General features: G+C 42.2%; 1 protein-coding gene and 1 pseudogene across 14 annotated transcripts in view; one reads left to right on the plus strand and one right to left on the minus strand.

Moving 5' to 3' along the window:
* The first annotated feature begins 11,471 nt into the window (after window positions 1-11,471).
* MTMR3 (myotubularin related protein 3) overlaps window positions 11,472-20,524 on the plus strand; it is a 131,478-nt gene continuing 122,425 nt past the window's right edge. For 9 of the 14 annotated variants that reach the window (XM_053669645.1, XM_053669652.1, XM_053669654.1 and 6 more), the window contains exon 1: window positions 11,472-11,665. The gene's annotated coding sequence lies outside the window, so the exon portion shown is untranslated. Of the gene's footprint in view, window positions 11,666-11,728; window positions 12,082-13,361; window positions 13,445-19,409; window positions 19,494-19,514; window positions 19,706-20,524 lie in introns of those variants that run through there. The other 5 variants (XM_053669646.1, XM_053669647.1, XM_053669648.1 and 2 more) reach the window with 5 other exon arrangements.
* On the minus strand, window positions 16,023-16,086 carry LOC128628106 (uncharacterized; annotated as a pseudogene).

Consider the following 20,524-nt stretch of genomic DNA (forward strand, 5'->3'; position numbering starts at 1 on the left):
ATGTGCCCTGACTGGATATCGAACCAGCAAACTTTCCATCTGCAGGCTGGCACTCAATCCACTGAGCAACACCAGCCAGGACCTAAATGCTTCTCTTATAGAAAAGGTTGGGCACTTTCTCTACTGAGCATCAGAACTTAGTGGGTTTGTCCTCAGGATTGGCATTCAAGGGCCCCCATTACATCCTTGTCTGGCCACTGACTTACCCTGCAAAGGAGGTTCATTTTCATCTCTGGACATCTGCTTTTCCCTAGAAAGGGGTGAAGCTTGGTGCCCACTTCCCAGGGCAGTTTAGGAGGATCAAAATACTGAAATAAAATAAATTACAAAATACAAAATACTTAGTGAATTTCCTCATATCTTACATAGGTTAAGCATTGTAGAATAGGGGTTGGTAATAGCTTAGGCCCAAATCCTGCTCCTCCCAGCATATTTTTGTATGGTCTCAGAGCTAAAATGGTTTTTACCTTTTAAAGGGTTTTTAAAGAGAGGAAGGAAGGAAGGGAGGGAGGAAGGGAAGGAGGGAGGAAGAGAGGAAGGGAGAGGAGAAAAAAAGGAAAGAATATGCCACAGAGACATACGTGGTTTGCAAAACTTAAAGTAGGAACTCTCTGACCCTTTACAAAGTTTATTGACCCCTGTTGTAGGGATAAAACTGAGGCTCAAAGAAAGGGAGGATATTACATACCTGAAACCTCACAACAAAGAAATGGTCAAGCTATGCATCCATTCATCCATCTAAAATATATAGATTGGACTCCCTTTATATATAGAAGGATAAAACACTACGAAAACACGGGATAGTTAGTAAAGTATTTCTCAAAGCGGTTCCAAGGAGCCCAGATGCCAGTAGTTTCTCAGAAACTCAGCTTAAATATGTTCTTAAAACTCTAAAACTCCATAACCTCCTCTTAAAAGGTCACTGTATATCAGCATATCAAGGCTCTGGAAAATCCTGCTGCAAAGAAAATAACTGGTTACCTTTGTTGAACTCAGCATGTCCCAAATGTATTCAGCTGGCGAAGTCTTGTTTTGTTCTGTTTATTTTGATGATAGCTATGTAATATCATTCCTCAGAAACAAATTTTAAAATCATAGGCCAATTGCTTCAGTTCGAAAGCTGGCCCAGCCATTTCCTTGCTTCGGGACCCTGAGCAAGTTACCCAGCCTCTCTGAGTCTCATTGGTGGAGAACACAGACTCATTTCCACCTACACCTCTGATCCCATTTCCTGCCTCTGGAGCCACAGAGACATTCTTGGCAATCTTTCACGCCATTGGGCTGGGGGTAGAGGATGTTGGAGCTTTATTTTTTCTTTCTGGTTGGATGTCATTCTATAACTTCCCCAAAAGACCAAGGCCTCCAGATCACACCAGTTGTGCTTTTATGCCATATATGCCTGGCAAAGGAGGATGGCGAGGGTCAGCTTCTAGAACACTCAACCTTAAAAAGTCAAGAATGTAGGACTCACGGAGACAGATGGAATACAGCCAATAAAAGGATCTGTCAACATCCAGAGACTTGCTGGAACAGGGCTGATTATTTCCTAGAGGTGCTGATGAAGGCATTCGTAATATTAAAAGAATGCAACCATTATGGAATTCAGCCTACACTCTATGATTAACATAGCACAAAATCATGGAATTTCAGCAAGATTCCAGGCTTAGAATGGTAAGCTGGCCTCACAAAAAGATGCCGAACTAAATACTTGCTCCAATTGGTTGGTTCAGCAAGTAGGTTGGCCCTCTTTTGTCTCTGGGTCTTTGCATGTGCTGTTCCCTTTCCTTGAGTCACCCTTTCTCTTGACTTTTGCCTGATTAACTTGAACCCTTCTGTCTCTATGTCAGACTCTGTCAACTCTGTCTTGCAATCTGGACTATAAGTCCTACAAAGGCAGGGATGGGCTTTGTCTTGGACACTGTTACATCTGCAAAGCTTAGCATGCTTCCAAGGGGTGGCATCTCTGGGCCACACTGGAGAAGAAGAGTTGCCTCAGGCCACACATTAAATACATTTTGACACTCACAAAAAACATCTCATAATGTTTTAAATAAATTTACGATTTTGTGTTGGGCCACATTCATAGCCATCCTGGGATGCACATGGTCCGCAAACCTCAGGTTGGACACCCCTGTATCTAGACAAAGTGACTACTCAACAAGCACTTGCAATAAAAAAGGGATTGACTAAGTGTGCACACTCTTTGGACTCCTTGATTCTCAGACACACTGGGGAAACAGAGGCAGCTCTGCAGACTCCATATAAGTGCAATAGAGCTGGGAATGGGACTGAAATCCTCTGACGCTAGGTGTGAGACTCTATTTCATACCCCTCGATCGCATCTTAAATAATTTAATTCCTCCGCAGCAGAGCGTCCATGGCCTCATTCTAGTTTTTCTTGTCATCACTTTAGAGGTTAAGACTGTTTCAGAGAATTGTTTTATAACAAATGGGATCTTGGGGTAGAGAAAAATTTACCTCATTCTCAGGGGTAGGAGAAATGTGTACTTTTGGACCTTGGATTTAAATGAGCCAGCAAATCCCTGCTAATTCTCTTCCATGGCTGGGTCCTGTCTGCTGCTTCATATTCAGCAGAGAAAGCCAGCCTGTGTCACCCATGATTTATGCCCTGCTGTTTGTTCTCTTCCCCTAGAACATTAAACACCGGGAGCAGAAGGGGAAAAAGAGGTAATCTCAGGATGCCTGGCTGCTAGTAGGGTGTCTGGGGCAGGCTCTCTGCTCTGGTGGGAAATGGGAGGAGGCTGAAATGCAGGGGAGTGAGGGGAGGTAAGAAAAAGAAAAAGACCCATGGGGCTTCTACATAAAAGGAACAAGGGAGCCTCTGTTTGCTCCAACCTTTGAAAAAAACATTGGCCTCTGAGCTGAGAGACCTGGGTACTTGATTTACTTGTTTACTGAGTGCCTTTGGGCAAGACTTTCCTTTCTCTGAATCTCAGTTTCCCCAGTTGTTAAAGGAGGGTCTGGAAGACTTGCGCTCCCCACTGCCTCAGGGATCTGAAGCTAGTTGGTGCACAGGCCTTGCAAGGAGGGGGGGGCATAGTGCAGTGGTTAAATTAACCACGTGGACTCCACCTTCACCTCCTACTGGCTGTGTAACCTTGAGCAAGCTCCTTGCCTCTCTTGAGTCTCGTCTGCATGATGGGTTCATCTCTTGGACCTTTCTCACTGGTTTGCTGAGAACTAAAGCTTCCAGTGGTACTGGTACTGAGCCAGTATTTAATAAGAGTCAGCTCTTATTGGGGCTGTTGTTCCTGAGACTGTCCCAAAATGTGGCCTTGGTGTTTCTCTCTACCTGAGTTCACTGCTTGGGGCCTGGCTGGTGGGGGCAGGGCATCCCTGCCAGCACTTGGAAATTCTGGGCAGAAGGGAGGAGGAGCTATTTTCAGTGGATTCTGGTTCTATTTGTAGCTGTGAGTTGGCCCAGGCTGCAGAGAAGCTTTGGGTAGAGCAAGCTGGGCGCTGAAACGAGTGTGTTGTCTTTTATCTTGGAAGGTAGGGGAGAGGAAGTAGACAGGGAAGGGTGGTGGAGAGGAGGAAGAAAAGCCTCCTTTCTCCCCCATGGTCCACCTCCCCTGAAATCCCTTTCTATCCTGTTCTTGTTAATTTCATCCCCTCTGACTTCCCTGGGGCAATTTAGAGGGGGGGGTGACTGCTATTTCAAAGGTGGATTTAGTTAGTAACGGCAGAAGCAATCCATCCATCCATCAATCAATCACGTTAACACAGTGTTCCCAACCAAACAGCACTGATTCTTCTATTCCCAGCAGAATTGCAGGTTATTTGTTAAGGCGTGAGCAGTGTCCAAACCACCAAACACCTAAGTCATTTATCAAAGTATAGAGGAAGCTCGCTCATTTCCCCACTGGATCCTGGGGCAGAACCTAGCCACAACCATCTCCCCCCACCTCACTCCCAACCATGTGACTAGGCAACTTGCTTAACTTTTCTAGGTATCAGTTTCTTCATTTGTTGAATTGGGGGGTTGGGGGTATACCAGGGAGACTTTTGGAGTTCTTGAGTTCTTTCCAGCTGCAATTCTGTGATTCTTTGATGCAATAATTGAATAAGATAAGGCTGGATCCTTTAATCAAAGGATGGTTGGTAAGATTGGGAGGCTCCAAAGAGAAGATAGCAGCCTATCCTGTCATTTTTGGATGAGAAAACTGAGGCCTTGAGGGTGGGGCCAGGTCAGACAATGAGTCAGCTGAGTCAGGAATCCAGGCCTCCTACCTCCCCTTGCAGCAGGCCATCCCTGACATTAGGCTGCCAGGCACCTCTCCCTGGGAGAATGGGGAGGAAGCACCTCTGCTGAGCACCACTGTGCATGTGGTCACTCACTTAACTCCCACAGGAATTCATTTTCTGGATGGAATGACCCACAGAGTAAGGTCTAGTGGCAGGTCTGCCTCATTAAAACCCCAATCACTATTTGAGTGTTTCTCCAAATCCAGTCCTGTGGGTACTATCCTCACTAATTTTTGACATATCAGCTTCTCACTAATAAAGACTTCATATTTTTCTTTAAACCAATCAATCACTTTAAGAAAATTTAGCTTCATTCTAAGCAAAGAGATCTGTGACGCTGTATTTTTCCAAATATATTAAACATAACTATTTAAATTTTTAAAAATCTATGTACCAATTAAAAACGCCTTTGTGGGTGAGAAATTCCAATGACTACTTTAATTGGTTCTCAAACTTGTTGGTTTTAAAAAAATTACTGAGAACCCTAAAAAAAGCTCTTGCTTATGTAAGTTATGTCAATTTATATTTACTTGCTAGAAATGAAAACTGACAAAATATTAAATATTTATTCCTTTATAAAAATAATATGATTTAAAAATATTGTAAGCCAAAATATTGTAGGCATGTTACCATAAATTACATATTTTTTATGAAAAATAATTTTTCAACACAAAAATGTTAGTAAGAAAAATGGTATGGTTTTAAATATTTGTTCTCATTAGAGTTTGAGTTAATAGAATAATTTTACATTCTCATATCTTTCTGCATTATCTGTGGCAATTTGTTTTAATTGAAGATAATCCAACCTCATATAATTAAGATAATTATTATTTGATACTGTACTAAAACTTGATAATTATAGTTTCTTAAAGTTTGGTCGCATAGATTAATATGAATGAATTTTTTGTATTCAGTTATACTAAACCACTGATTTATCTTGCACTTTGAATGGATCTTTTATTCATACATGATTTGGTAACATGACACATTGGTCATTTGGAAAATATTGGTTCACTGGGTTACGCAGCTCTTCCAAATGTTGGCACATTTCATACACAATATCAAAAATGGACTTTTGTTAATGTTACCACAATCTAAGAAGAAAAGACATTAGGGGTTGGAAAGTTGTCAAGTTTACAGTGGACCATTCAAGTTTTCCAAGAGTCTAGTTAAGCTAGAATTTTACCATTGGCAACAAATACTATTAGCTGTTTTACTTCATGTGACAAGGTCATTGTATACAGTTTTTCAAAACTCTCTGCCAAATACACAAATCTGAATAACTATAATTTGCATGTTGTCCACTCTTTCAAGTAAAAATAGGGTTTTTAAAAAATACCTTTTTCCCCCTTAAAAAGAGGCTAGTTCAGTTTGCAACTCAAACAATCACACAAGTGCTTTTCCTTGAGATAACCATCATTCTGCACATAGTACAAGTGCTTTCTGTGTGGGGAGTAACTGATGGGTAGGTATGGAGCTTAATTTTATTCTCTATTTTTAAAAGATTATTTACGCCCTTGCTGGTGTGGCTCAGTGGATTGAGTGCTGGACTGTGAACCAAAGGGCTGCTGGTGTAATTCCTGGTCGGGGAGCATGCCTGGGTTGCAGGCCAGGTACCCAGAAGGGGGTGCCCGTGAGACAATCACACATTGATGTTTCTCCCCCTCTCTTCCTCTCTCCCTTCCCCTCTCTCTAAAAACAAATAAATAAAATTTTAAAAATAAATAAATAAAAGATTATTAATTTGTTTTTAAAATATATTTTATTGATTATGCCATTACTGTTGTCCTATTCCCCCCTTCATTCCCCTCCACCCTGCATACCCCCTCCCCCACCATTTCCCCACTTTACTTTATGTCCACGTGTCTCAAGTTCTTTAGATTCTATATTTCCCATAATATTCTTGACCTCCCCCTATCTATTTTCTACCTACTGTCTATGCTACTTATTTCTATACCTTCTCCCCCCTTCTCCTCCTCCCACTCCCCTGTTGATAACCCTCCATGTGATCTTAATTTCTATGGTTCACTCCTGATCTAGCTGCCCTCTTAGTTTGCTTTTGTTTTAGGTGTGGTTGTTAATGACTGTGAGCTTGCTGTCCTTTCACTGTTCATATTTTTCACTGTTCATACTTTTTATCTTCTTTTTCTTAGATAAGTTCCTTTAACATTTCATATAATAATATGATATAATATATAATAAGGGCTTGGTGATGATGAACTCCTTGAATTTGATCTCATCTGAGAAGCACTTTATCTGCCCTTCCATTCTAAATGAAAGCTTTGCTGGATAGAACAATCTTGGATGTAGGTCTTTGGATTTCATGAGTTGGAATCCTTCTTTCCAGCCCCTTCTTGCCTGTAAGTTCTCTTTTGAGAAATTCAGTCACAGTCATCTATGGGCACTCCTTTGTAGGTGACTGTCCCCTTATCTCTTGCTGCTTCTAGAATTCTCTCCTTCATTTTAATCTTGGCTAATGTAATGATGATGTGCCTTGGTGTGTTCTTCCTCGGGTCCAACTTCTTTGTGACTCTCTGAGCTTCCTGGACTTCCTGGAAGTCTATTTCCTTTGCCAGATTGGGGAAATTCTCCTTTATTATTTGTTCAAATAAGTTTTCCACTTGTTGCTGTTCTTCTTTCCCTTCTGGTACCTCTATAATTCGGATGTTGAAATGTTTAAAGATATCCTGAAGGTTCCTAAGCCTCTCCTCATTTTTTTGAATTCTTGTTTCTTTATACTTTTCTGTTTGGTCAGTTTTTTCTTCCTTCTGGTCCACTCCATTGATTTGAGTCCCAGTTTCCTTTCCATCACTATTGGTTTCCTGTGCATTTCCCTTCATTTCAATTAGTTTAGCCTTCATTTGTTTCTTTAATTTGTGACTAAAATCAACCAGTTCTGTGAGCATACTGATGACCAGTGCTTTGAACTGAGCATCTGATAGGTTGGCTATTTCTTGGTTGCTTAGAGTTATTGGCTCTGGGGCTTTGAGTTCTTCTTGAGCCAGAATGTTTTGGTTTGTTCACACCTGTTACGTATGAGAGGCAAAGCCCTAGGTGTTCACCAGGGTGGGGCAACTCAGTCGCTGGGTTGTGACGCTATACGTGGGGGCAGGGTCAGAGAGGGGCCACCCAGGTCGCTGGTTTGTGACGTTGTATGTGGGGGCGGGGTCAAAGAGGGGCAATTGTGGTCCCACCTGCTGCTTCCCGGCCACTGGGGCCTGCGCGGTCCACCTCATTGCTCACTCCTTCGCCTGGTTTATTTGCACACGAACGTGTGACCGTGGTCAGCCTGCTGCCTTGCACCCTCACTGGGTCTGCCCGCCGCAACCCCACGCCTGGGATCCGCCATCCGCTGCCCGCACCTGGGTCCGTCCAGCCGAGTTTTCCCGCGAAAACCCGCTCCACCAGCCGCTGGCTCTGCCCCTCTTACCAGTCTACCTGAACGGTTTGTTGTTGTCGGACTTCCGTATAGTTCAATTTTCTGTGTTTTGGTTGCGTATTTGTTAGTAAAACTTTGTTGTTTTTAAACTTGGTTGTGTGAGGAGGCACAAAGTTTCCACCTATGCCTCCATCTTGTCCGGAAGTCTATTTATTTATTTATTTTCAGAGAGAGAGAAAGAGGAGGAGAGAAACATCAGTATGTGAGAGAAACATCAGTTGGCTGCCTCTCACATGCCCCCAGCCAGGGACCTGCCCACACCCGGGGCATGAGTCCTGAACTGGGAATCGAACCAGTGACCTTTCGGTTCACAGGCTGGCACTCAACCCACAGTCACACCAGCCAAGGCTGGGGTGTTATTTTAGAGTGATGCAAGTGTTTTGGAACTGGCTAGAGGTTATGGTTGCACAATATTGTGAATGTTCTAAATGTCGCTATTCTTTAAAATGGATCATTTTATGCTAGTTGAATTTTGCCTCCATAAAACAGTGAAATGAAGTGCTTTATGTGTAATTTCCATTTCATCACAGAGACTGTTAAACAGATCTAGAGTTAGTCAAATGATTTTTTATTGCTTTGTCAAGGACATTCTTAAGGGAAACTGGCATTTTGTTGAATATTAGTGCGTGTTAGTGAAGAAATTGATGATGGCTGTTAGTACAGATGGGGACCACTGCCTTGAATAGATTTTTACCACTGCTGCTTTTGTAGCATCAGTTCAAATGTCAACTTGGTTAAAAAAAGACAAATAAGTTCTTAGTATTATTATTAAAACAGTTTGACCCACATTGGTCCCTGAAAGAATCTTTGGCTCCCTAGAGATCTGTGGACCGCACGTTGAAGACCACCACTCCATGCCAAATTTGAGTTGAACTGACCCACCCTAGCAATAGAGCTGCAGTGTGGTGCCTGGAACATCACTGGAGATTTGAATCACTTAAATGTGCATCCAATTCTAGTTTCTATCTGACCCTGGGCAAGTGGTTCCTCAAGAGCTGAGAGTTCCAGCTACCCTGTCTGCTGGGCTGGGAGGTCAAGAAGATGTGAAAAAGTTATGAGAGTTTGGGGGTAAACCACACAAAGCACCCACTGAAGGGGAAGGGACTTTTATCATTAAGCAGCAGGACCTAGTTTTTCGAAGGCTGCATTTTGGGGGCCTCCAGGGGCCTGCTTGACCTTGGGAAGCCTCCATCAATCAACCTTTCCATCTATCTTAGGCTACTTCAAAGAGTCTCTGAGCAGCTGGAAGAACATTTTTGGCTTTGAAGATAGGGGAAAGAAGGCTGAAAGGGTGGTAGTAGGAGGAGGGGTGGAATTTAGAGGGGTAGAGGGGGCCCCTCAGTGAGCAAGAAGCTCTCACTGAGCCTGGATTAGTTTTCTATCTCTTTCCTTCATTCACCACACAAAGTTTAGGGCTTTGCTTTTAGCCAAAGTCCCCCCAAATCCCATCCATTGATTTGACTTTTCATAGGGTACGAGAAGTTTCCAAGCTCATTACCTTAAAGAACACTTACATACCTCTGTGAGGTGAGTAATGTAACGATTAGGATCTCACAGGGCCAAGGAGAAACCTGAGGCATAGAAAAGGATAATAAAGAACAAGTGGAGGCACAATGATTCAGATTTGTCTTTTAGCTTCAGACCAGGATTCTTTCCATTGTTCCTTGATAAGCCCTTTCCTTTAAAGTGAGTTTTCAGGGCCAGGCAGCAGTTTTCTCTTTCTTATTTAGAGATAATTTGCTAAGATCTGCCCTAACAGTAAGCAGGTGGGCAGTAGTGGAAATGAAGTGCAGTATGAAGTTTCAAAGTATGCTCTGGGAATCAAACCGTTTGGATTCAAATCCTGATCTTTACACTTCCTATGTAAAATGGGGGAGAGGAACAATACCTGCTCATTGGGTTGTTAAAATTGCATTAGATACACATGTAAAGCACTCATACAGCATCAGCACATCTTAAGGTTCAATCTTGTCAGTGATTATGAGAATGAGGAGGCACAAATAGTGATTTTATGAGCACAGAGAAATACCTCCTGCATCCTATATATTAGTTGAAGATTCATTTTTAAATTCCTTAGTCTAGATTAAAATCAAACAGGGTGATACTCAGCCTGAAGACAGGTCAAAGTGACATGCCAACAATTTCCATCTCCTTGTGGATTCCTGGGGAGCTGTGGGATTGGCTGACTCTTTGCCCTGAGCCTCCTCCTTGGGGAAGCTGTTCTAGAGGCAAGTGTTAGCTTTGATCTAATCAGAGGCCACCCAACTATAGAAACCCATCCTTTCACCTTTCTTTACCTGAGCAAAGGTTTGGGTGGCAGAACTTGTGCCCAGAGGGGAAGGAAACTGATGGGAACCTATAGAAACAGGTGGGAAACCCTGTATTTTATTTGATATTCACCTATTCTTTGCACTTACTCTTTCCTCTTTCGTTCCATAAAGGCTATAATCATATAACAGAAAGGAGAAATGAGGACAGCAAATATGAAGAAAAAAGAAAAAAAAAGTAAAAATGGAAGTGCGAAGTTGAGGCTGGAAGGAAAAACCAGTGTTAGTATGTGGATCCAAAAGACTAACAATAGGCCACCACCGACCTTCAAATTTAGCTTTGGGCTTTCTGGAAGCCAAGGTGAAAAGACACACAATCAGCTGTGTAACACTAATTATCAGAAAGAGACCACACCTGTTTCTGTGGAAGGACAGCAAATCCTTCCTTTAAACTCAAATGTAATTTCTTACGTGAGATTTTAGTTCAGGTGATGATGCCATGAAGTGTGAAATACAGCATAGTTTTTGTTGTCAGTTGAGTTTGGATTTGAATTTTGGTATAGTGCAGCTATTCTGTGCTGCAGCTTGTTCATCTGTATAATGAAGATAATAACAGCACCTATTATAGCTGTGAAATTCAATTAGATGAACTGTATAAATAAGTATTGACTATTAATCAAGAAATTTGACTGCCCACTACTACTTTTCATGTGTAATTCTAGGTGCTGGGGGTAACACAATGAACAAAACAAACAGGATCCTTATCTTCAAATAGCTTTTACATCAGAATGGATAGAAAGGTAACAAACATGAAAAATGGATAAATTATTGCAGAGAATACTGTGAAAAAAACAATACAAGTGCAAGGATAGATTTAATTTTATCGGTTTTCTCAGCCATTTTCTAGTAAAGTCAAGGGTATAATGTTAAAATGCAACTCTGAGGAGGTAAATCTGTTAGGGACTAAGGTAATTCAGTACTGGTATGTAGAATTCTCCAGGCTGTTAAGATGGATTACTATTTATTTATTTTTATTTGAAAACTCACTTTATCCGGCTGAGCTTTAGTTTAAGTAGTCAAACTAATACTATTTCAAAAACAGCATTATAAGTAGAACCTTGAGCACACTAAGTTTACATTGCTTGTATTAAATTAGCTTTAACCTTATCACTACAGGTGAAATATACTATGTACTAATGTTCTATTTCACTGGTTAAGTAGAGTGAGGCATTGTCTTGTTCAGAGACAGAGCTAGGAAAAGATGCCTCTTAGAAATCTGTAGGATCACCTTTGGCTTTTCATGTTCGCCCATTTCCCAGTGGTTTGCCCCTCCTTCTCCATCATGGTTTCTTCATCAGCTTCTCTATCACTGCGGGCATTCCTGAGCTCTGAAGCCCCGGCCTTCTAGGGGCGTGACCAACTATTCAGGGGCCCGCCCCCTTTCCCCTACCCAGCGCCGAGGGCCCCAGCGTGCGCGCGCCCTCCACTTGCGGCCGGCTCTGTGTCGGGAGCGCGCTCTGTGTAGCCGCTGCCGCCATGTTGTTGTGCTTGTGAAAGGCGGCAGCGACGGAGGAAGACCCCGACTGGACACTTCAGCGGCCCTGGCGCTGCCCCCCGCCGGCCCTGGCTGGGAGCCTCGTGGGGTGGCGGAGGAGGCCGTGCCGTGGCGGGTCTCGCCATGTCCTGCCGCCCGGTAAGAAGCCCACCACTGCTCCCTGCCCCCCCCTCCCGTCTCCTCCGGGTGTAAGGAGGAGCTGGAGGTGGGGCCGGCCTCGGTCGGGAGCGGCTGCTGTCACCCCGTGGAGGAGGTGGCGGCGGGGGGCTGTGGACCGTGTGTGGCCCAAAGAGGGTTTTTTTGGGCGGCGGCAGCCGCCAGGGGGAGGCACGGGGAGTGGAACTCAGTGGCCCAGCTTGGCCCAGACCCTCGCCCCGGGGAATGGGGCGGCCTTCCCGGACCTGGCGGGACGGGCCTATTGGGTTAGGGGTGTGAAGCGCTACCCCCGGAGCGTCCGGGTAAATGCCTGCGGACCCTCGGGAGCTGAGTGCACCCCTCTTCTGGACCGGGTTTTTGGGAGTCTGCCGTGGCGAGAGGCCAGAGGAGCCCCTGTGGTGAGCGGTGCGGGCTGGGGACTTGTGGGAAGGAGGAGTGGCCGCCTGACTGTGTAGCTGGGCATTCTCCTGACCTGGTAGTACTCGGGTGGGAAGGATGGTTCGGAGGTGGTTGAGAAAGCTCGGGGAACGCTGGTCAAACAGTTCTGCAAAAGATTACAGTGTTGTTTCTTAGGTGGAAATCATGCTGCTTGATGTATCGTATTGTACAGCTTAGGACCACTAAGATCGTATCGTTGCTTGTATTTTGGGCTGGAAAGCCTACCTAAAAATAATAGGGTATATTCAGTGGGAAAATAATGGGGTCAATTCCACTTTACTAAACTCCTTTTGGGTTTGGTAATCTCACCTGCACAGAAGCTACTACTGTTAGGTTTTGATGTTTAGGTGTCTTTTCCAGAGCAAGGCCTAAATTCTTGACTGTTTTAGTATCTTGATATCGCCTTTGTTATCTGATAGGATCTGTTTTTTTCACAATAAAAAAAGTGCGCATACTTTTGTAGTTAAGGTTCAACTTAGTTTCTCAGTGTGACAGTGATGCCCTGAAGGCCTGGGTTGAATTACAGGAGATGATTTTTAAAAAAATTTTAGTTGTTGTTCAAGTACAGTTTTTTGCCTTTTCCTCCACCCCAGCCCACCCCCCAGGAGCTTTTTTTTTTTTGTACATAAAATGCTTGTGATTTGTATATTGAGAGGTGGCCAGGATCTCTCCTTTTTAGATTCAAGGCACTTTCTGTAGGGCAAGAGTTTTGGTCCACATTGTTTTTGTGCAGAATGACACTGTTTTGAGTAAACCAAGTCCAGTACTTATGCAATATTAAACTAACTTCTAGAATTTTAGATTGGCTGCGTATGAAGGCCTCTTTCAAATATCCAGTTTTTTAAAAACCTGATTTCAGAGGGGTGGTGGGCAGGGGAGAGAAACACTGATTTGTTATGCCACTTATTGATGCATTCATTGGTTGCTTCTTGTATGTGCACGGACCGGAGATTGAACCCACAACCTTGTTGTATCAGGACGATGGTCTAACCAACTGAGCAACCTGGATAGGGCTATGAAGGCCTCTTTCAGCTCTACCTCCCTCATTTTCAGATGACCCAGAGCAGGTCTTGTGACCCTCAGCACAGTCGTGCAGCCCCACTTGTAGTTAATGGCAAGCCATGGGAGGGACTCAAGTGTCTCAGCTTTTAGGCCAGATTCTTTAGTTCAGGACTTAGCTAGTTAAATACTGGCCATAAGTATGAATTGCCTAAAATGCTGTTTCTTGGGCCTCACACAGGACCAGGTGAATTAAAGACCAGGTGAAGGAGGGGTTCGGGAATCCATCCCTACAAAGCTCCCTGAATGATTCTGGTCAGCCAGGTTTGTGAATTTCTGCCTTGGGTCACCTATGGTATTTCTTACTAATTACAACTTATGTGAGAGTGCTTTTTGTCTATAGATCTTAAGAACTTCAGAGGTAGGGAAGAATTGGAAATGTGAGAAACTTAAAACTGAAAATGGAGCATCTCCTAATATAATGGATTTATGTAAGGGAAACAGATTTGTTGCCCAAAGTTATTTGTGCATGTCTTCAGGAACATACTTGGTAAAATTAGGTGCTTCTTGACGAGGTATATCCAGGGCTGTATGGAAGAATCCATTGGAAAGAAGCAGAGAGGGAGAAGCTGTAAGTCTCCTGGCTCATAAAGGGGGCCCCCAAAGGTGCTTTCCCCCAAAACATAATGGTTGCTCCTAAATCATGTTTCTAGTGAAGTGAGGGTAGAGCTAGCAGTCTTCTGAGACGAGGGTTGTGAACCAGGAAGGTTTATTGTGAAAAGTTTATGAAATTTGCCCCAGGCCGTGAGGAGTGGTAAAGTCAGTTTTTAAATCTGTTGTAGTTCTGGTTAACACCTTAGGAGGGTAAAGTGGAATGCTGAGTTATGAAGGAAGTATTCATATTGCAGAGGGGGATGTGAGGTGCACCCAGCTGTGCACTACAAGAACAAGAGGCCATGTCTGTTTAGCTCCTTGGAGTCTCTAGTACCTAACTGGAGTTCCCAGCATAATATGCCCTTAGATACTTGTTGAGTAAATGAATAGTATTGAGATGGGGAAAAGAACTGTTATGGTGGTTGATAGCAATGTTAGTTATTAAAAGCTACTTGATAGCTTGCATTGGATTAAAGAGACACTTTTTAGCTCATGTGGTTTGGAGCTTTGAGTGCTTTAAGAGATTCTGTTTCCCAAAGACTGTCATTGGACACAATCTTGTCCCCTAGTTTTTGGCTCTTCAATGTTTCTTTAAAAAATATGTATCTTACATTTTAGGTGTTAGTGACTTTCTTTAGGATCACCTTTTATTGGATGCAGAGACATTTACAATAATGGGAAACTAGATTGGTAGAGAGTTTGCACCATTATTGACTATGTGATTGCTGTTAGGAATGTCAGTTATCTGGGCTTCAATTTTCTCATCTCCTTTTTGATCTCAAATAGTTTCTTCAGCTTTATTCTGTAAATCTTTAATAATTTTTAATTGTATTATTTGGTATCCATCTCAAAGGTAGATGAACCTTTTTAATTAAAAAGAAAGGAATATTTTGCTTGGACTGTGCTTTTAAGCTTTTGGATTTTAGGTTTTGTCCAAAAGTACTCTAGAAATTGAGTACGTATTGCAAGTGTTAATGCAGAAACAACATGCTTATGCTGTTGTAATTCACCTAGTGATGTAATCAAAGTGGATTTCACATAGAGAACTTCATAATTTAGTGTGAAGCCACAAGATTAAGGATGGTTTGGGGGAAGTTTGTGCAATTTATGTGGCCAGTTGTTACTTACAGTCAATCAATTTTGCAGTTTTCTATGGTGAATTTATATGTAGTTTTACAATCAGTGAAATGTTGAGCAAACACAAAGTATGAGATCAAATCTGTATTGAATTGAACTAAGATTCCCAGTAAATCTAGAGGCTACCGAAAGTAATATTCATTACTACTTTTAATCTTAATTTTATGATACCAATATTGATATAATGCTTTTATCTTCACTTTTGTAACTAAAACTTAACAAACGCTTTAAGTTCATATTTCTATCAGATGTTCAAAATGAAAACTGTTGTAGCATGAGAGTGGATAAATCAGTAAATCCTGGGTTCAAGCCTAAGTTGTGCTCATTAGCTATGTTGTTTCTGGCAAGCCACGTAAGGCCTCTAAGCTTCAGTTTCCTCATTAGGAAAAGAAAGAAGAGCAACTTCCCTCCCTATCTTACAGTGTGTTGGGGAGGATCAAATGAAATGATGTATGCGGAAAGCAATCTAAAATGTAGGGAATGATGCTAGAATCCTATTGCAGTAGAATCTTGTTTTATTTTCTTGGAAGAGTTGGCTTGTGGAGTAGTGGTAAACTTGCTACCTGTTCTCAAGTACAGAATTTACTAATGTAACTGATATGGCAACAAAAGATTTTTGTTTTTGTACTTTGCCTATAGAAACCTTTCAGCCCTTGCATCCCATCTGTTGATAGGAATAGTCACAGTGTTGCGGAAACGTCAGAGGGATCTGGGATGTCTTACATTTGTGCCAGGTTTTACAGTTGGAACAGGACTTGCTGGATTTCACCCATTTTGTTACAGTGGAGCTGTGATGGAAGGTTACAGGGTTAAGGAGTTTAGTATATTCTGTGTGCAGTTGTGGTAGCTTTTCTAAATGGGAGGTGGCAACGTCATAGGGTAATGAAGTCATTGTGATTTTTTTAAAAAATATTTTATTTATTTATCTTTAGAGGGAAAGGGAAGAAGAGAGGTAGAGAAACATCAATGTATGGTTGCCTTTCGTGCGTCCCCTGCTGGGAACTGGCCTGCAGGGAACTGGTCTGCAACCCAGGCATGTGCCCTGACTGGGAATTGAACCGCGATTGTCTGGTTCGCAGGCCCACGCTCAATCCACTGAGCTACACCAGCCAGGGCTCATTGTGATTTTAAGTCATCATCTCCTTCGAGACAATATGAGTTTTCATCATTGACCAATGTGGTGATTTTAAGAAGGATTAAAAAAGAAATAGAGGGACCTCCTCACACAACCAAGTTTAAAGACAACAAAGTTTTAGTAACAAAAATGCAGCCAAAACATAGAAAATTGAACTATACGGAAGTCCAATAATAACGAACCTTTCAGCCAGACCGGTGAGAGAGGCAGAGCCAGCAGTGGAGCAGGGTGGGTCAGGAAAGATTCCCTGGACCGACTCAGATGTGGGCGGCAGTTGGCAGATCCCAGACATGGGGTAGCGACGGGCAGACCCCGTGAGGGCGCAAGGTGGCAGACTGACTGCGGTCACACATTTGCCTGCAAATAAACCAGGCCAAGGAGTGAGCAGTGAGACAGACCGGCGCAGGCCCCAGCAGGGGGAAACAGCAGAGGGGACCGCTATTGCCCCTCTTTGACTCCGCCCCCACAACCCAGCATCACAACCCAGCAACTGAGTTGCCCCACCCTGGTGAACACCTAGGGCTTTGCCTCTCATATGTAACAGGTGCAAACAAACCAAAACATTCTGGCTCAAGAAGAACTCAAAGCCCCAGAGCCAATAACTCTAAGCGGCCAAGAAATAGCCAACCTATCAGATGCCCAGTTCAAAGCACTGGTCATCAGGATGCTCACAGAACTGATTGATTTTAGTCACAAATTAGAGGAACAAATGAAGGCTAAACTAATTGAAATGAAGGGAAATGCACAGGAAACCAATAGTGATGGAAAGGAAACTGGGACTCAAATCAATGGAGTGGACCAGAAGGAAGAAAAAACTGACCAAACAGAAAAGTATGAAGAAACAAGAATTCAAAAAAATGAGGAGAGGCTTAGGAATCTCCAGGACATCTTTAAACATTACAAATACCCACATTATAGGGGTACCAGAAGGGGAAGAAGAACAGCAACAAGTGGAAAACTTATTTGAACAAATAATAAAGGAGAACTTCCCCAATCTGGCAAAGGAAATAGACTTCCAGGAAGTCCAGGAAGCTCAGAGAGTCACAAAGAAGTTGGACCCGAGGAAGAACACACCAAGGCACATCATCATTACATTAGCCAAGATTAAAATGAAGGAGAGAATTCTAGAAGCAGCAAGAGACAAAGGAGTTCCCATCAGACTGTCAGCGGATTTCTCAAAAGAGACCTTACAGGCAAGAAGGGGCTGGAAAGAAGGATTCCAAGTCATGAAAGGCAAGGACCTACATCCAAGATTGCTCTATCCAGCAAAGCTTTCATTTAGAATGGAAGGGCAGATAAAGTGCTTCTCAGATGAGATCAAGTTCAAGGAGTTCATCATCACCAAGCCCTTATTATATGAAATGTTAAAGGAACTTATCTAAGAAAAAGAAGATAAAAAGTATGAACAGTGAAAAATATGAACAGTGAAAGGACAGCAAGCTCACAGTTATTAACAACCACACCTAAAACAGAAGCAAACTAAGAGGGCAGCTAGATCAGGAGCAGAACCATAGAAATGGAGATCACATGGAGGGTTATCAACAGGGGAGTGGGAGGAGGAGAAGGTATAGAGAATAAGTAGCATAGACGGTAGGTAGAAAATAGGGGGCAGGGCAAGAATAATAGAGGAAATATAGAATCTAAAGAACTTGAGACATGTGGGCATAAACTAAAGGGGGAAATGGTGGGGTAGGGGGTATGCAGGGTGGAGGGGAATGAAGGGGGGAATAGAACATCTGTAATGGCATAATCAATAAAATATATTTTAAATAGAAATATCACATCACAGATGGTGAAATTGTATATTGATTTGGGAAACGTGTTTCTTTTTAAAATATATGATTATATATTTACTGATTTGCAACATAGAGTATATTTTTCTTGAATTATGGTAAAACTTTGGTACCTGGGCTTTGCAGTTAGGATGCCTGTAAGATAGGAAGGCATTAAAACAAATGAAAAACTACAAGGAAATTGTGAAGTTGGGTTAAATTAAAGCTATTCTTTTAAGACTGAAATACTTCATAGCTCTGTTGACTTAGTGAATGAAGTTAAGATACAAATTTATGCTAATGCTCTTACTTTTTCCCCTTAAATGGACCACTTGGTAAAGACAGAGATACTGTATTGTACTGGGGCTGACCACTACAAAGCATGGTCTTAGCTATATCTAGGCCTTGGTTTATTATGGGCCTGTTTGTGTTTTCACATGATGTTTAAAATAATTTTATTATGAGAGATAATAGCACGCTTTCCTGCTTTCATTAGATTCTAAAATTAATTTCTTTTGTAGCTAGTGCTTTTATAATTTAGCTGCAGAATAGAAATTTAAGTTCATTTAGTTGTCTAGTATCCATAGATAAATAATCTGGCAAAATGTAAGGAATTCTATTGATTAATCTAAATACTTGGAGAGAATTGGTATAAAGATAATGCTAACTTGATACAGAATTGTCCTTTTTTTGTTTGTTTGTTCAATGCCTATCATTTTTCTATATGATAAGTCTAATGGTGAAGTATTTCGACTGGTTACAGATTACATGGGGTGAAATAGAGGGTTGAGATTTTATTTATTTTTAGAGAGCAGGGGAGGGAGAGGGAGAGAGAGAGAAACACTGATGTGTGAGAGACACAGCGATCTGTTGCCTCTCACACGCCCCCAACCTGGGGATCTGGACCCCAGCCTAGGCATGTGCCCTGACTGAGAATCGAATTGGCCACCCTTTGGTTCTCAGGCTGGTGCTCAATCCACTGAGCCATACCAGCCACGACTAGTTCGGACTTTTTAAAAATACAGTTGTGCCTTCTCTCCTTCCCTTCTCCTCTCTCTAAAAATAAATAAACAAAATCTTTAAAAAGTAAAATAAATTAAAAATATATAGTTGTGCTGTTTCTGTAGGCTAAATCACTAAAGTGGGCTCATCTGGTCAAAGGATATGTGTGTTTTATTTTATTTTATTTTATTTATTGATCTTTAGAGAGGAAGGGAAGGAGAGAGGGAGGGAAACATCAATGTATGGTTGCCTTTCGTGCGTCCCCTGCTGGGAACTGGCCTGCAGGGAACCGGCCTGCAACCCTGGTATGTGCCCTGACTGGGAATCGAACTGAGATTCTCTGGTTCGCAGGTCCGTGCTCAATCCACTGTACTACACCAGCCAGGGCTGATATGTGTGTTTTAAATTTGAATATAATTAAGGTGCCCTGTTGATAGATGTCTTTTATTTACTTATATTTATTGATTATAGAGGGGTGAGAGAGAGAACAACAACAAAACATTGATTTGTTGTTCCACTTAGTTATGTATTCATTGCCTGATTTTTTAAAAAGATTTTATTTATTTATTTATTTATTTATTTATTTTAGAAAGAAGGAAAGGGAGGAAGAGAGAGAGAAATATTGATTGGTTGCCTCTTGCACATGCCTGATGGGAACCAAACTGCAACCCAGGTATATGCCCCAACCAGGAATCCAACCAGCAGCCCTTCTTCACTTGTGGGAGGACACCCAGCCAACTAAACCATGCCAGTCAGAGCTCATCGGTTGATTTTTGTATGTGCCCTGACCAAAGATCAAATTTGCAACCTTGAAATATTGGGCCAGCACTCCAACCAATAGAGCTACCTGGCCAGGGCTGACAGATGTCTGTTTTTTTATGAAAGGTTTGTTTGTTTATTTATCTATACATACATACATATAGGGAGGGAAACATTGATATGTTGCCTCTCACACACCCCCAACCCAGGACTGGCAGAAATCCCAGTGTGTGCTCTGACCAGAATCGAGCTGGCGACCGACCCCTCGCTTTGCCAACTGAGTCACACCAGTCAGGACCAGATGTCTCTTTTAAAGTCCCCCTAGCAGTACATTAGGATCCAGTTCCACGTGTTCTTGCTAGTTCTTTCTAGATTTATTATCTTTTAGTTTGGTGATGGGAGTTTAAAATAGTTTGGGAATGGTTTTCCTTTATTCTTTTTTTTTTTTTCAATATCAGGTCTTAGTTTAACTCTCTGCATCTTAACTTTGTGGAAGGGACAGGTAAAAATGAAAGTATAGTGACAAGGAGTGTTTTGTGGTTGCTAAACTACAAAACTTTTTTAAAAAAGATTTTATTTATTTATTTGGAGACAGGGGAAGGGAGGGAGAAAGAGAGGGAGAGAAACATCAATGTGTGGTTGCCTCTCACATGGCCCCCACTGGGGACCTGGCCAGCAACCCAGGTGTGTGCCCTGACTGGGAATCGAACCGGTGACTCTTTGGTTCACAGCCCAAGCTCAATCCACTGAGCTACACCATCCAGGACATAAACTACAAAACTTTTTGATTGCTCATCCCAACAGTAAAAAAAAAAAAAAAATTGAGCATTAATCCTCAATCCTTGAGTATTTACTTAATTTACAAACGGTGTATATATATAGTAACTAGTTATTGTGTACCTTATAAAATATAACCACATCCCCCCAAATTAACAAAGATGAGAA

Source organism: Artibeus jamaicensis, unplaced genomic scaffold (assembly GCF_021234435.1).
Source record: "Artibeus jamaicensis isolate MK-2021 breed Jamaican fruit bat unplaced genomic scaffold, CSHL_Jam_final contig_525, whole genome shotgun sequence".
In the NCBI taxonomy this organism is placed as follows: domain Eukaryota; kingdom Metazoa; phylum Chordata; class Mammalia; order Chiroptera; family Phyllostomidae; genus Artibeus; species Artibeus jamaicensis.